We start from the raw sequence: 16,024 nt of genomic DNA on the forward strand, positions 1-16,024 counted from the left end.
TTAAAACTTAGCCTATAGTAAGCAGTCTGGGTCAGCGTGCATAGTGTCTGCTGGCATAATAGAGGTTTTAGGGAATGCACTAATGTCCGACTTTGCATTAAGAGCCTGCAGTGCCACAATAGTTGAATAACAGTTTTTTTTAGCAAAATCTAAAGTGGGGCCCTGGACTAGGGGCTCCATCCACTCACTTTCTGCATTTTTTTTTTCTTTTAAATGTGTTGATATACATATATTAATTGTGCTCTTATGCTTGAAAAAACTAGAGAGAGCAATGAATAGCAAAGTGTGGTTTTGTTCCACTTTCTTTTACTCCAAATGTATTGTGTCGAAGAATTTAACACATTTATTGTCACTTCTTTTAGAGCTCGCATTGACTTGGCAGCACACTTCTGCTGGCACCTGCATCTAGGCAAAGGAATGCTCATAATTATTATATGCAATTATAATAGCCATGTTTTGTGGCTTAAAAGGCGAGATGTGCAAAGAAAAAGCCTGCTGTGCTGCTCACTTAGTGCAAGCCTAAGGCACAGGGAAAATAGGATGGGATAGTCATAAGAAGTAATACAGGCTTTGTTGACAATAGCAGTGCTTAGAAACACATGAATAACCGCATTTGCACAGCCTGTAAAAAGCTGTAAGGCCACTTTTCAAGAGATACAATCTGCCTTCAGGCCTTCTAGCAGTGCTCCTACAGCAGACTGGTTGCTCCAAAGCTCTGTAATGCAAGGAGCCCTGTTCATTTTGTCTTCAAGGTTTTACACTCAGAAAATTCTGTGGGGGCCTTGGTGTGTAGTGCAACGACAAGACAGGTCTGGTCACATGTGCAATGGCTTTGAAACTTTTTACAGACTCTACATTATTTCTTAACTTTTGGGTATGGGACAGGCGTAAACGCAAAATTTTAAGCTACTCATTATTCTGCACATGTTCAGAAGAAGCCTACTATTTTATAGGAACTTCGGTAACATCAAAGTGTTGTATTATTTCAGCTGTCGTAGCATCTACAGATATTTATGCTCTGTGCATAATTTTCTACCTAGATTTACATTAGTAAACAACTTGTTTTTTTTTTTCATTTTTTGGACAGTGTTTATTGTTGGTATTCGAAACTTGCTTTTCCACATGCCATCATGGCATCAGATATGCCAACTCATGCCTTGGCTTACTGCTTCTTGCAACTAGACAGTGATGATGCACTTTCATGCTCTGCTGCATGAAGATTTGCTTCTGAGTTTGGTGTGCATGGAGGCAGTTGAGGCTAAGAGACTATTTGTTATTTAGTATCATATCTGCAACAAAAACACTTGTCCATTTTCTCATGTCATGTCCAGGTTATATACATGTGCATTATGATTTTAGTGTGCGTTTCTGTACGTAGAAAGCAATCGGCATATCAAATTTTACATTATTCGTGTCAACTGAGAGTTGCTTCAATGTGCTGATGAACAAAAGCATTGTGGACTAGTTCACTGTGTACTCAATCGTGCAAATAGTGTCCATACATTAATTTTTTTAGTGGTTTTGAAGGTGGTGCTGATTCTTTGGTATGTTTTGACATTTCGATGATGCTTCTCGCTTTTGTTTTACCATGAGCAAAAAAAGGAAAAAAGACCACATTACTTTAGCACAGTTCACTGTGTAAAAAAACAAGTAGCTGTCACTATTTATTATTGGGGAATCTAGTATTTTGGCAAAGCACTTTTCTTTTCTTTTTCAATTTTCATACTCCAGTTTTGTTTGATACAAAGCAGGTTAAGGTAATCTGAATCCCTTTTTTTCCTTTGAAATGGAACATTCCCTGAAGTCTATTATCAGCATCCAGACTTGCACAACAAAACAGGATCTTTGTGATGGAGCTTTCTCAGTTGAAAGACACACACAACACTTAAGAGTTCCACACCTTCATCCCATTGCCAAGTATGTATTATGCATGCTATTATCAATTGCTGCTAAGGGCTATGAGGCCAAGCACTGTCTTGTCACTGCTAGCATGGAATGCCATTATGTCATTTGAAAGTGCTGCGTTAAAATGCTTGCATTCTATTCAGTTCCCTTTGGAAGGCTGCATCTGGCTTTAAAGTGAAGCTTCCAAATGGCCATTCATCACTTCACCTCTATGTTTCCGTTTAAAAGTCTTGACAATGTTTAAAACTGAATGCACTCATGTGTTTATGAAGTTACAAATGGAATAATTTTTTATGTCAGCATTTTAAACAACTTGAGGTAGATTCTGGAAAAATATTGTTAAAATAAATTTCTACACTTAATGGAACATTTTTTTTCTTTTAGTTTAGTGAAAGCTGAAATATATTTCTAAAGTGCTTGGTAGATATAAAACCTTGCTTTTGATTACCTGAAATGTAAATTAATTGGCACAATCAATTGTTTTATAAACAAAGGCTCATCATATTTTCTTAGCTGATTAACTTTATAACAAAGTCATAGTCTGTTTATACATACTAATGACTGCAAGAACCCACTGTGGTGGCTCACTGGGTTTAACGTTGTGCTGCTGAACACGAGGTCACAAAGCTTGATTCCTGGCCATGGCAGTCACGTTCCAATGGAGGTGGAATGCAAAAGCTCTTGTGTGTGGTGCTTTGGGTGCATTGTCAAGTTACTCCAGGTGGTTAAAATTCAGAGCTGTTCACTACAGCATCCCTCATAACCCACTGTGCAGCTTTCAATCAATCAATCAATTTTATTTACCAGAAACAAAAGGAACTGGAGGGACACCTGGGCAAAAAGCTGTCGCAGCAGCTTGACTAAGGCCCAGGGTCCCTTACATGGCAGTAGCACTCACATGATATATACACTGAAGTCTTTGTACACAACACACATTATACATCGTACATATGCATAAAAATGACATTTTACACTTGAATGCCAGATACTAAAGTGTCACAATAAAGAAAGAAAGTAGTCACGCAAACTATTTTTATTTAGCGTAGCTGTGTGCTTATATTTGTTTAGTACAGTTGGTATATTATGTGTTAAGGACTGTAGGCTGTAATTGTTTCGAAACCATGGTACCTTCCACACCTCGGGGTTTTGTGTAGTATGTTTCGTGTAAGTGCAGAGTTCTAGATGAGCAAGGCATGTAAAATAATTTTTAACATATTCAGATGAGAAGTGAATCGTTTCTAGTAATCTGTGTTCGTATAATTTATCCACGCAGTTTAGTCTGTATTTGAGAAATATATTATCTGTTGGTGAAAGCCGATTAACGTTCTCTATATACCGAACAATTTTCTTTTGAAGTATTACCAGCTTTTGCAAGTTAGATTCAGATGTTGTAGTCCAGACAAGGTAAGAGTAATTTATATACTATAAGAAGACACTATAGTAAATTTGAAGTTTCGCTCTCGTAGGTAGAAATGTGCGGCAACGTGCCATAGCACCAGTAACCGCAGAGATGATTGATATGGGCATCCCAACGTAAATTTGAAGAAAAGTATTCACCAAGAATTTTAAATTCTTCAACCAGTTCAATGCGTTGGCTTTGAAAATAAATAGCATGATTAATGTTAAGTGTTTATTTTTTGCGCGAAATATTAGAACTTTCGTTTTCTTTGAATTTACTTTAAGCTTACTTGTCTGTGTCCAATCGGACAAACTTGCCATAATTTAAGTTTTGGAATGTTATGCCCTACAATTTAATTTATTTGCCCACTCCAAGAGCACTGGGACTGTTTCCATTACTGGGCTGGTGTAAGCCCTCTTGAACGAGGCATGACAATTGGCTTGTTTGGCAGTGTGTTTGTGTTGGGGTCGGAGTATTACAATATACCGCAGTCGTTAGATTGAGTTAATTTTTGTGCCACGAGTAACTGCTAAGTTGAGTTGCTTGAGAGATTTATCTTATTCATTTAATGAGTGGTTGAAGGAAGGTTAAAACTGCGCGAAAAAATGAGGACAAGCGAAAGAACACGCAACACACCACGAGCGCAGACTGCCAACTGTTTATTCTTGAAAATCAAAGCATAGACTATTTCAAGCAAGCAAACACGTAACTGTGTTACACTTACTCTGCAGAATTCTCTTGTGCTATCTGAACAAATGTGAGTGACGATGTGGTCACGTGCCTGGGATCTTGCTTGAAATAGTCTATGCTTTGATTTTCAAGAATAAACAGTTGGCAGTCTGCGCTCGTGGTGTGTTGTGTGTTCTTTCGCTTGTCCGCTTTTTTCGCTTAACCTTCCTTCATGTATAAACCAACTAGTCCTCAAGAACCTCCTATTAATGAGTGATGCATGTCAATGAAAGTTCAGTACACGTGTTTAGCACTGCGGCAAAGGCTTAATTAACAGCTATATTGGCATGGTAGTTCCTGCCTAGTTGGTTCACTGATTACTAATAGCTTGAATGCAGTCTAGTACATAAATATAGAATGCAACAGGGTTAAGGCATTTGAACGGAAACGAACTATGCCTATGTCAAGCTTCCTGAAAGACAATGTTGCTACATACTTGCACGCCAGCAATAAATCATGTGTTTTCACCTAATAGAGCCCACATGTTGCCTGCAAGAAATGAATTGCAGTGGCTGACTTTCATTGCCAGTCTATAAATTATCTTTTGGATGCTTTTGACCTTAGAAATGAAGTTGCGGATGCACCTGGCTGATGGTAAGTGCTTTAACTTATCGTTTCTTTGCACCAACTTTGGGTCTTTTTCATTGTTTGCATTCTCGAGACTGCTTTAGTGCAGTTGTGAAGCATATAGGGCTGTCATTTTTTAGGTAATTATTGAGCTTTGTTCAGAGCTTGGAGATGATGAAACATGAAATACAGCATATTGAAAACAACTTTATTGGATGTTTCTAAATGCTGTCTGCTACTTCTCGGACAACATTTGCGTACTGAAAGACATTTCAGAAGATAGTGTTGTTTAAGCTAATTAACTTATTAGGCTTATTGTTACAACATCAGACTTTTTCAACATGACTGCCAGGCAACTACTGGTGTTAAAATTGACAGTGTGTCATATTTAAAACCATTTTATGGCTCCCAAGACAAATTCGTTCCACTTTTCAGATCAACTTCAAATTGCTGTATCTGGGACACAAACTCCATTTGAACATTCTGATGCAACTTGGTTTCTACTGCACTTCATTTGAGCCTTCATTTCATGTCCTTTTGCAATATGAAGCACTTGCATTTACTGTATATTTTTCTTCCTTTCTGGTTGAGTCCTGTTATTTGACTGGCCTCATTTGTAAATGGCCAGAATGTTACTGCCACTTTTAATTAAAAATTTTCTTTCTTACACTAGAGTAATGGTGTAATGAAAGTTGAACTCATTTCATTTTTACTTCATATAAATTCCTTGAAAAATCTTATTACATTCATTGAAAATACAGCAAGATCTGTTCATGACAGAAAAGGAGTGGTAGTGTTCGAAATGACCAGGAAGTGCAAAAGTGCAATGGGAGTACACTATGTATGTATGTATGTATGTATGTACGTACGTACGTATGTACGTACGTGGCTTATACGTCGCACCAGTGCACAAAGTCGCGGAGCCATGATGAGGCAGAAGTGAAAAATGAGGGAACATGTCACACTTGCTGAGAATGATCTGGGTGGTTAGCAGGACAGGAGTGTCCCACTTATTCTGCATAAAATATTTCTCGGGTTCAGGAAGTGGTTTTTCGTGCATAATAACAGATCAGAAACGCACTTTTGGTGTTTTGATACTATTCATTTGCTGCATCTTTTAAAGGGTTAAAACTTGTCCCAAGCTATTTATACACCTTGTTGAAACTCTTTGTAGTAAGTATCTTGAAATTCAAATTTTATGCAGGAACAGACGTGTCATGGACTGCCTGAAAACTGAAATATCTTTGCAGTAATCATGCAAAATGAAAAGTAGCATTGCACAAGCCATGATGGGGAAAATTAGTGCCTATTTTTGTATCGTGCCTAATATGTAGCTGTACCTTGCTATTGCATCTTGTTTTTTTTTCTTATAGCATTTGTAGGGATTAACAGAAATGGAAAGCAAATTTTGTTGGGGAAGCAACTCAGTAGCGTTATGCATGCTATTTCATAAACTCTGCATCATGCAGCAAACGTTGTAGTACCTGTCAGCCATCTAGGAACAAGGAGAAAAAGAACTTGTCATTGCAAAATGGTAATTCATTTGTGTGAAATGCTAGGTATACGGTAACATCATGGAAAAATTAAGGGCACACAATGGGCAAGCCATCTGTCTTACCTCAGAACATGCAGCCATTTATTGTTTGTGGTTAACTGATGCAATCCAGTTTTTCGCTGTTCTGCATGAAATTGGTGAGGTAGAGTATAGATAATGAGTCTGTGAGAATCATCACTCACAATTTCAAACTGTGTCAGCCCTAGTTCCTTGGAACTGGGAATTTCAGTGCACTAATGCTTAGTTTTAATCAGGCTTCCGAGTGTGATTCTCATGTTTGGTTTGGCTGCACCTCTTTGGCTTTGGAATATGTGTCGTGTAGCATGGGCCAAACTTTTGAGAAGGATTTCACTTGTGACTTGAAGAGCTGAAAGTGGAACTGGCCAATGTTTTGTGATAGTAATGATTGCTACTGATTCTGGTTAGGCATCCCACTGATGAGTTTCTCTTAAATTAATGGTGCATTCTGTTTGGTGCTGTATAAGAGTGTTTTCTTTTCTTCTCTTTTGTCAGGTGCTGCACTTTGGGGTGCCTAGGAAGTCTTGTGGCAGTGATGTTGCAATGTCCAAGGATGACCGATGTCTCTCACTGTTGTAGGAAAGTCGTGTCTTGGGGTGATGTTCAGGGTTAGTGTAACCAGCAGAGAAAGCTGGGACCATTGAAGAGCTTTGACCATGGAAGTAATCCCCTACAGCCAGGTCAATGTTGTGCATTGGGCTAAACAAATTGCGTTAGCCTAAGCTTTTATGCGGTTTATAGTCTTGCATAGAACTTACCCCATTTTGGCCCTGTGAAGATGGATGTATGAAATGTCATTTGCTGCTACGATGTTGTGCTGTTACATTCATTCATTATGTGATTTTCAGAATAAAGTGATAAGTAGGAGTCTCCAGTGTTTACTGCTTTCTTAATGTGTAAGTAAGATGCAGTGCTGTAGTGGTTGCTGATGGAATCATGCGTCAAAACTAACTGTTGCTCGCGGGCAGACGCGGTCAGTTATTCTGCCTATTCCAGGCAGTGTTAAATATATAGGTCCACTAACATATTCTTATAGATTCTTATACAATAAACATTTTAAAAAAGATGGCAGAAAATTTTCCTATGACATAATCTTTTTAAAAGATCGTGGCACCACAGCCTTGTGATTTAGTAGACATTTTTTGAAATCTCTTTATGGGTTCTAGTAAAGTGCTGCCTGGTTTTTCTAAGTTGTAAGAAACAAGCTTGAGGTCTGTGTTGTGCTTCTGCTGCCGAAGACATTACGTATGCACATATTGGAAACGTGTTGCTCTTTCTAGTTTTTTTTGCAGGATGCTAAATGACTGACGTGTTTATTTTGTCAATGTCTTTTTTTGTACACTTTAGCTCTTTTGACAGCATAAACGTGTTGCAATCAAACTGTTGATAAAAGCCCTGCTGATCATAAATGTTACCTATATTGAACATTCTACACTGGGCAGTCATAGACAGCAACTATGAGTTAGGGTTGTCTAGTTGTTGGCAGGTAATGCAGCAGCATGATGAGTGTTTCATGGTAGGTTATTATGCTGTAGCTTGATGCTTTGTTATGGTTTGTTTTTTGTGCTGGCTATTATGTTTCTCTATTTTACTGTTTTTTGGCTGTCGTTCCAGCTTATGACAATGCAACACACAGAAAATGTGTGTAGGTAGTGCACATGACGCTGTGGCTCTTAATGTTCTGGCTCTAACTTCAAAAACATCCATTTCTTTGTGACCAATAGCGCAAAACTTGATGCATAAATGGAGCTTATCTAAATATTGAAAGGCAAAGTTGCTTAGTGATTTATTTAGTTGTACAATTTTTGGACTGACCACAGTGACCAGATTAATTCAGGCCAGCAAGTAGATAGCTGTCTCAGAACAGGTCCATGTAACTGACTCTTCTTGATTCAGTATAGCCCAAAACAAGAGGTGTACAGCGTTGTTTTCCTCTTGTACATTGTGCTAAGAAATTGTAACGCCTTCTCAACTGCAGTTAATACTCATTTCTCATGAGAGTTGCAGATACTAAAATGATATGGTTTAGGCAACCCAGAAATTTCTCGATTGCAGTGTGTTCAATGGGTCTGGTTGGTTCATCTTTGGAATAAAAACAGGAACAGTGCAACACAGGACGAGCGAGTAAAGCGAGCGCTCTGTCCTGTTTACTCGCTCATCCTGTGTTGCGCTGTTCTTGTTTTTATTCTAAATTTCTCGAACATGCAGAAGGACTCGTAAATGAGAGAAATTGAATTTCCTTTTCTTTTCAAGCTAAAAACATGCAGCAAACAGATCATCGTAATTTATAACTGACTGAAAATGCAAGTTGCTTGGCAAAAGCAATAAGCCTGAATTCATTTGTAGGTGAAACTGGTCACCATAGAGCTTATTGCTTGCTGCATTCTGTAAGAGTGACTTAAGTTGGAAGTCATGCGGAAGACTTGAATGAAAAGTTATATGCCCAAGATGCGAATGCTGCCTTTACCTTTTCTTCTTGTCTTCTTTCTTTTCTATTTCTGCCTAGGTCCCTGGCGCGTGGCCGCACCCAACAAACCGTTCAAGTGCAGCACCTGCTCAAAGCGTTTTTGCTCAACAGAGTCCCTGCGAGTGCACCTTTATTACATGCACCGTGCCATCAAGATGCACGTATGTCAGCGCTGTGGACGCTGCTACAAGAAGCGCTATGACTTGAGAAAGCACTGGGAACGGAGCCCCCTTTGTGATGAACTCAATATGGCTGTTGCATCAAGCCTGGGATGATTTGGTTTGCTGGTGAATCTCCCGTGTGTTGTCCGTTTTGCCCCAATATGGAATATTTTGAGGCATGAGGTGACGTTTTGTCGGTAGCTGTGAGAAAATTTTGAAAAGCACATAGAATGTTCTGCTTGTTTTTTTACTCTTTTTTACTATATTATTATTTATTGTTGCTTCAATAGTGCTTTAATGCAGCTGGTTTACTTGTGGATAACAAAGACTGCTTGTGAGGAAGGGCAGATCAAAAATTATCATAGTTCTGCCTTAGATACAATGCAGTGACACAATAGCTATCCTGATGTTTAGCAGTAAGACCCGAGTGTTTTGCATGGTATCATTTACACTAAACACTTGTGGCACACCAAATAATTTTCACTTGACTGTTCATTTAACGTTGGGCTTTGTATGTTTCAACTATGGATTCAAAGTCGTGCTTGCTTTCTGTATTCTGTCTTGCAAAAGCAGCATTGTTGCTGAAGTGTGTACTGTCTTTGTCCAAATATTTCTTCAGCGTATGCAAGAAGGAACAAAGGAACTGTGGCAGTCACACAGGATTTTGTCATCTGCATGTGTCTTATATACTTTTGCTTACGCGTTGCAATGAAAAGGAACGAACAAGAATTACTAGATGAGGCTGACAGGCAGGCTATGTGCAATGCCCAGCCTCAGACGAAGAGTAATGCACGTGTTGTTTATTTGTCACTGCAAATGTTTACTTAAACTTGTGCTGTAGGCAATATTGGGAGCATTAACGCATAATAGTATAGTGCTAGCTGTGACTTCCATAGATTTTCTCAAGTAGAATTGAGCACATTTGTAACCACCCCAGTCATTATCAATGCTCAACCATGAATAAAGACACTGACTATAAGAGTTGGAATGTAGGCCCAGAAAAGATGAGAAAAACATATGTCGACTCGATATTCTTACAACAGAAGTGCAAACATAGCTCAGTTTCCCAGGGTAGTTAGCAGGTGTTTCGGTGCTACACTAATGTGGGGTCAGTGAGCAGCTGACTTCTGTGGATATATTTTGGGACAATTTTGTCCATGCTGGCAATTATGTCAGCATTGTGGAAACTTACAGCGATGAAATGATTCAAGTAAAACTGCACAATGCAGCACAGACAAAATGAAACAGAAATGTTTGGCATGTAATTTAATGTGTGCTTTTCTGTTTTCTTCGTAAACAACAGTTGGTTAAAAAGTATACGGGGAAGAGGAAACATTTTGTCACTGCTGCAAATGCTCAATCTTGCATTTGCTCAAGAAATATTTGGACTGAAGATACCATGGCAGCTTGAGCAAACAACACTGGTTGTGCAAGACAGCATGTTGAAGCTGACTAAGAAATTGCAAATAATTTTTGGTGGCATAGCTGCAGTAACTGGTGTAGCTGTGAATGCAGCTGAAAAGTCCCATTAGCAATCATTTCTTTGAAAGAAATGTGCAGACAGTGCAGTAATGTTGGCTGAATTAATAACATCATGTTGCCAAAACCCTTTGAACGAAAGAAAAGTAACTATTTCTGGCTTTTTTGAACTTCTGCTAATTAAACATTGCAGCTGAAACAGTAACAAAGTAGAGTGGATGCATTTAAAATAAGTAGGTTATGGCATATTGAATTTTTTGTAAGTTGAGTTCGGCTGTATTGCAGAAACAACACCCGCAGGCAAATGGCATTATGCTTCTTAGTTTGTTGGCAGCTCCCCCTTTCTTTGTCTATTAGTGCTTTTCTTGCATAGTGCTTTAGTTATAAGTGGCAAGAAACCTTACTTCTTTCATGCAGAATTGGAATTGTTATGTTGCAAGATTTAGATTGCTGAGCACTGTTTTCGTGTTATATTTCAGTTCCAACAATTTGACACAAAAATGGTCCTGGAACAGTTTTCCAGTTCATGCTTTTTGCGGGAGGTGACATTCAATTCGACATTGCTTTAATCTTTTGGCTTTGGGACAGAAGTTGTTTAGGATATATGACATTATTAATAAACATAAAGGTTTGTAGGAGGCAGTGCTTTTAAGTGTGTATGCTGACTGCCTCTGACACATTTCAGTGGAAACTGTTTCAGATAATGAAAATTAATACATTAGAGACAATGATAATTTTCACCTTTTTACCAAATGTACTCGTCTGATCGCCAGCGAACACCTCTGACCACGCCCAAGATAAACATAAATGTCAAAAAGCCATAGTCTGTTTGTTTCATCTACTCCAAAGTTGATTAACCTAAAATTTTACGTTGGGTCCCCTTTTTATACATTCTTTTTTATCGTGTCTCTTGTTTTCCAACATGGCAAACCAACACAGGATGTTAAAGTTTTTTGAATGACGCAGAAATTCAAGAACTTCTTATGAACTGTGATTCAGAGGAGTTCAGTGTTGATTACGAGCTGTCTTCAAGGGACAGCAACAGCAATGAAGGGCATTTACCCAAGGAAACTAGTTACCCTAATTAAACACGATGAATTAGCATGTCTTTATATTTTTTTTCATTTTCAGATAATTTTTGAAATGTCCTGCAACATATCGCCCATAAATGGCATTTGAATTTGGAAACTACTAGTGTGCCACCTAGACAGAATTTAAATTGATTATACTTCTGAAAAACACCCAGTGCCCAAAGGGTTTCATAGCAGCAGACAGGGTAGCCAGCCGGCTTACATACTGGCTAAACTCCATCTTCCCGGTTTTTCCTTCTTCTCATAGCAGAACCAGACATCAGAATTTGCATAATGATGGCCAATTACCATTATTAATGTGCATTTAATAATGCCTCATTAATTAATGGGGCATGTAATCACATAATTAAAGGTTGACCAGTACTCAAAACATAATCTTTTGCTAGAAACTTTGTGCCTAGCACAAGTTCCAAGGAATACAGACTCAAAATTTATAAAAAAAATGCATTTTTATTCCAGTACATAATGCTTCTGTACTGTTTTTTTTTTTTCATAGTGCAGACATATAGAGCTGCAGATATTGATTTCTTGAAACTAGTGCAGAGTACAGTTTCTATCAAAAGGTTATGCCTTCAGCAGTGGTATGCCTCGATTATACAATTAGAACATGCCCTCTTAAGTCAATAATTAAGAAGGTAATCAGCAGAACATTAAGCATGGTGATTATCATGCAAATTCCGATATGCTCTAGCTATAAAGCTTACTCGGCCAATATTAGCATTTACCCTCATACTCTCTATTGTCAATAATGTCGGATAGTTGTTGCAGAAATGCATGTTATATGTGGATATTTTGGATGCTTTGAAATGTGTTTTACTTTTAGTCTTGCCTTGCATAGGCTTTCATCATCATCAGCCTATTTTATGTCCACTGCAGGACGAAGGCCTCTCCCTGCGATCTCCAATTACCCCTGTCCTGTGCCAACCGATTCCAACTAGTGCCTGCAACTTTCTTAGTTTCATCACCCCACCTAGTCTTCTGCAGTCCTCGACTGCGCTTCCCTTCTCTTGGCACCCGTTGTAACCTTAATGGTCCACCGGTTATATAACCTATGCATTACATGACCTGCCCAGGTCTAGTTTTTTCTCCTAATGTGAATTAGAATATCGGTTATCCCCATTTGCTCTTTGATCCACACCACTCTTTTTCTGTCTCTTAACGTTACAGCTAACATTCTTTATTCCATTGCTCTTTGTGCAGGCCTTAAATTGTTTTTAAGCTTCTTTGTAAGTCTTCATGTTTCTGCCCTATATAGGCTTTATCATGCTAAAAAACATTGAACTCAAATTGCAGCTTTCCTCCACTGCTTTCTGCGTCATTTAGCATTGCTAGAAAAGGCATTGAACTTGATAGATAACATACCATGCATTTTGGAGAAGTTCTCAAGTGATTAATAAGTGCAGCACAGCAGGGATAAAGAACATTTTTTCAGCACCTAATTCATGGTGGTCAATGTCAGGATCTGTATAATAAAAAACTAAGTGATTAAATAAGCTTAAGTGTATTAAGTAAATTTTAAGCTGCAAAATTGTTGCCAACCAGTACACAGAGTGTATTCATTTACTAGAAATAGAATTTGCTCTACTCTGTTAAATACATCCTTGTAGTGTGTGGTGAAATGCACTGCTGTTACAGTTAAAATGTTTTGCTTATATTGCTAAAGTCTTCCCTGAGGCACCTAGTGTGTGTATATTGAAGTATATTCCTTACTAATATAGAAAACCAAAGTATATCTTTCAAATGTCACTTACTGGCTACTCTACAGCTAAGCACAACCACCAGCAGGCACACTACACCTAAGGCCAATGTTGTAAGTTTCATTTCTTAGAGATTACGTGTTGCATAGAATGAAAATGAATGTAATTATATGCATTGCATTTAACTGATTCATTGAACCATTGCTTTACGTAGAATCCAACATGTGTGTTTGGGTATGTATATTTTTTTCCTCTTTCTGTGATGTTAATGCATTGCTTACACATTCACACACATATGTGCAGACAGTGTACAAGGTACTTACGTGTTCCACATCTGTAGCTTGTCCATTGCAGGTGAGATGTACTACATAACATATGGTTATTTTGTGATTGGTATGTTGAGCAGGCATCTTGCATTTCTTAGGCAAACATAACTGGGTTCTTTGAGTGCAGGTGGCTATTGTGATCTTGGAAATATATTAATGAGAAATTTAATACTTGGCCATCGTAAACATGCGTCTTTGTTGCTACATTTAATTTAACAGCAAATCATGTACAGCTGCTTACGTCTGTGCCTAACACTGTCACAATTTGTGTGCTTGTTTCCCACTTTACCGTTAATTACATCTGTAAAGATTCTCTTAAATGTAATCAGAAGATTTTATTAGAGGAGATCACATCATCATAAATATGTGCATTTGTGGCTGCATCCAAAGTGTTTGTAACCAAATGTTCAGTTATTTGTGATGTACGTTTTGCACATATGAGGTATGCAGTGTGACATGACTTGATTGCTGGTAGTGTTGCACTAGTATCGTTATTTTAATGGGACCAAGCAATAAAAGAGAACAGATCACTAGTTGGCTACCTTGATGCACTGTGTCTTGAAGCAAGACATCACCACGAAGAGATTGTGGAATGTGCACCTAGGAAAGTTCTTTTTTAAAGCATATTGCATGTTTGTGCACAAACGAGTATTTTACTTCTATGTGTATGGAGACCCAGAAAACATCTCTGCAGAATTGCTATGGCTTGCAATTGTCATGTTGGACTGCCCTCGCAGTGTACAGGCATTATGACGCAAGTGAACGCAGGTGCTTAGTGTTTAGTTTGTGCACTATTCACAAAGGAAATATTTTTTGCAAAGGAAATGTTTGTGCACTTGGATGGTTTATTCTGTAGGCTTTTTCATACTGGCTGTCTTGCTATCAGATTGTCTGGAAAGGGACATATAGCATTGTGTACTCAAGTTATGTGAAATGTTGACCACTGGTACTTGTGTTGCTCAAGCGAGTTGGTATCATTGAGGATATTTATTAAGCAGGCTAACTGGCAGTTATCCTCTGTTGTGATCTTGCTGATTTTGCTGTAAATAATTTGTACAGCTTTATATGATAGCTTCTTCTGCATGCACAAGGGAAATTAAACGTCACTCATTTTGTCTTACTGATGCATTCGCTTATTGAAAATTGTAGAAATTAACAGTAGTGTGTGTTTTACTCTAATCATCCTGTTGATCACGTTAACTTATTTCATCATAATAAATACTGTTCCTTACACATTTCTAGTCTGAAAAAACTGCTTTCTTCATGTGAAGAATCAGGACGATACACATCATTACGAATAATTTTAGAAAATTGTTTAGAGGATAAATGAGTGCTTTCCCTAATCACTAAATATCTGGAGGCACTTGTAGTTTCAAATGTAAAAGCCATGGTTTACACGGCAACCGTGTCTTATCACCATCATGCCAGTGGGGTGCATATGATATAAAGCCATTTGTGACTGTACAGTTGCCATTCTACACAAGTGTCTGTGAACATGGCTACCATTGATTCTCTTGCAGTTCTGTACTTTCTCAGTTACTTGCCTGTATTATGCTTTGTGACTTGTTAACTTGGTCAGCGAACTTATGAAGCCAAATAATATAACATGTATTATTTTTCATCACAGATGTTGAAACAGCATACTTGATTACATATATCTTTATATATGCAGATACATCATTTTTTCTGAAGAGAGGGTCACGCACAATTATACCTAAATTCTCTTAGTTATTTAGAGGTGTTAATTTGTAAACTTCATGCTGGACTTGTCTGGAGAGTCTACAAGCATGTGAAAAGTGAAGTGTACTCATTTGCCATGTGTTACTTATGGTTCGCTCATTAAACATTTTTCTTTCTTTATAGCTTTGTTAAAGGACATGGATGCTTCAGTGCCTGGGCCATCTTTCTGTGTTTTGTGTAAAGCCATGATTGCCATAACTTCAGCTTTATAGCATCTCAACAGCAATGCTAAACTATTGAGGCTTTAAAACAAATGTAATATTAACAATAGACAATGAGCGGAATAGTGTTTCCATTGTGTATTGCTAGGTTGCATGTGCTAACACAGCATAGGACAGTGCTGTCATGAAATTGCATGTGCTTGGCAACATAGCTGAGAATGTCCACCTTTTATTTCTTGGTAATGCCATAACTGTCTTTTTTGGAATGTTCTTGCTGACCTTATGGCACCTCTTTTTATTATATAACACTAAACATGACATGTAATGTCTGCTTTAGAAAAGGACACTGCTTTAACTTTGCAAAGCTTCTCATGGTTAATTCTAATTTGAGGCATATTTTTTGTTGTACCACATAGTAAGTCCTTGCCCTTTTATAGTTACAAGCAGCTTTCGTTATTTTTATATTTTTTTAGCTTATGAGCTAAGTTACTTCTGCAAATGTTTTCAGACAGGCTGTCAGAATTTAATTGACATTTTTAAACAAAGTATTTTCAGCTTAACGGTTCGTTTTATGACTGGAGCCGTGGTTAATCTGCACCTTCGTGGTTAATCCACGGCTCTTTGTGAGCCGTGGTTAATCTGCACCTGTGTGGAAAATTCATTCCTGCTTTGACCGCAATGTTCATATAACTGCTTTTATAGTCAATGTGGCGCACACCCTTTATGGAC

The 16,024-nt window shown here is 38.0% G+C and overlaps 1 protein-coding gene and 1 long non-coding RNA gene across 5 annotated transcripts in view; both read left to right on the forward strand.

Moving 5' to 3' along the window:
- Nucleotides 1–16,024, forward strand: part of LOC135904132 (protein tramtrack, beta isoform-like) — a 227,153-nt gene that overhangs the window by 121,056 nt on the left and 90,073 nt on the right. The window lies entirely within an intron of this gene.
- On the forward strand, nucleotides 1,199–8,814 carry LOC135904198 (uncharacterized). The gene is made up of 3 exons (XR_010565036.2): nucleotides 1,199–4,627; nucleotides 6,669–6,781; nucleotides 8,680–8,814. It is a non-coding gene; the product is annotated as an uncharacterized lncRNA (long non-coding RNA).

The sequence above is a fragment of the Dermacentor albipictus genome, chromosome 1 (genome assembly GCF_038994185.2).
Source record: "Dermacentor albipictus isolate Rhodes 1998 colony chromosome 1, USDA_Dalb.pri_finalv2, whole genome shotgun sequence".
NCBI lineage: Eukaryota > Metazoa > Arthropoda > Arachnida > Ixodida > Ixodidae > Dermacentor > Dermacentor albipictus.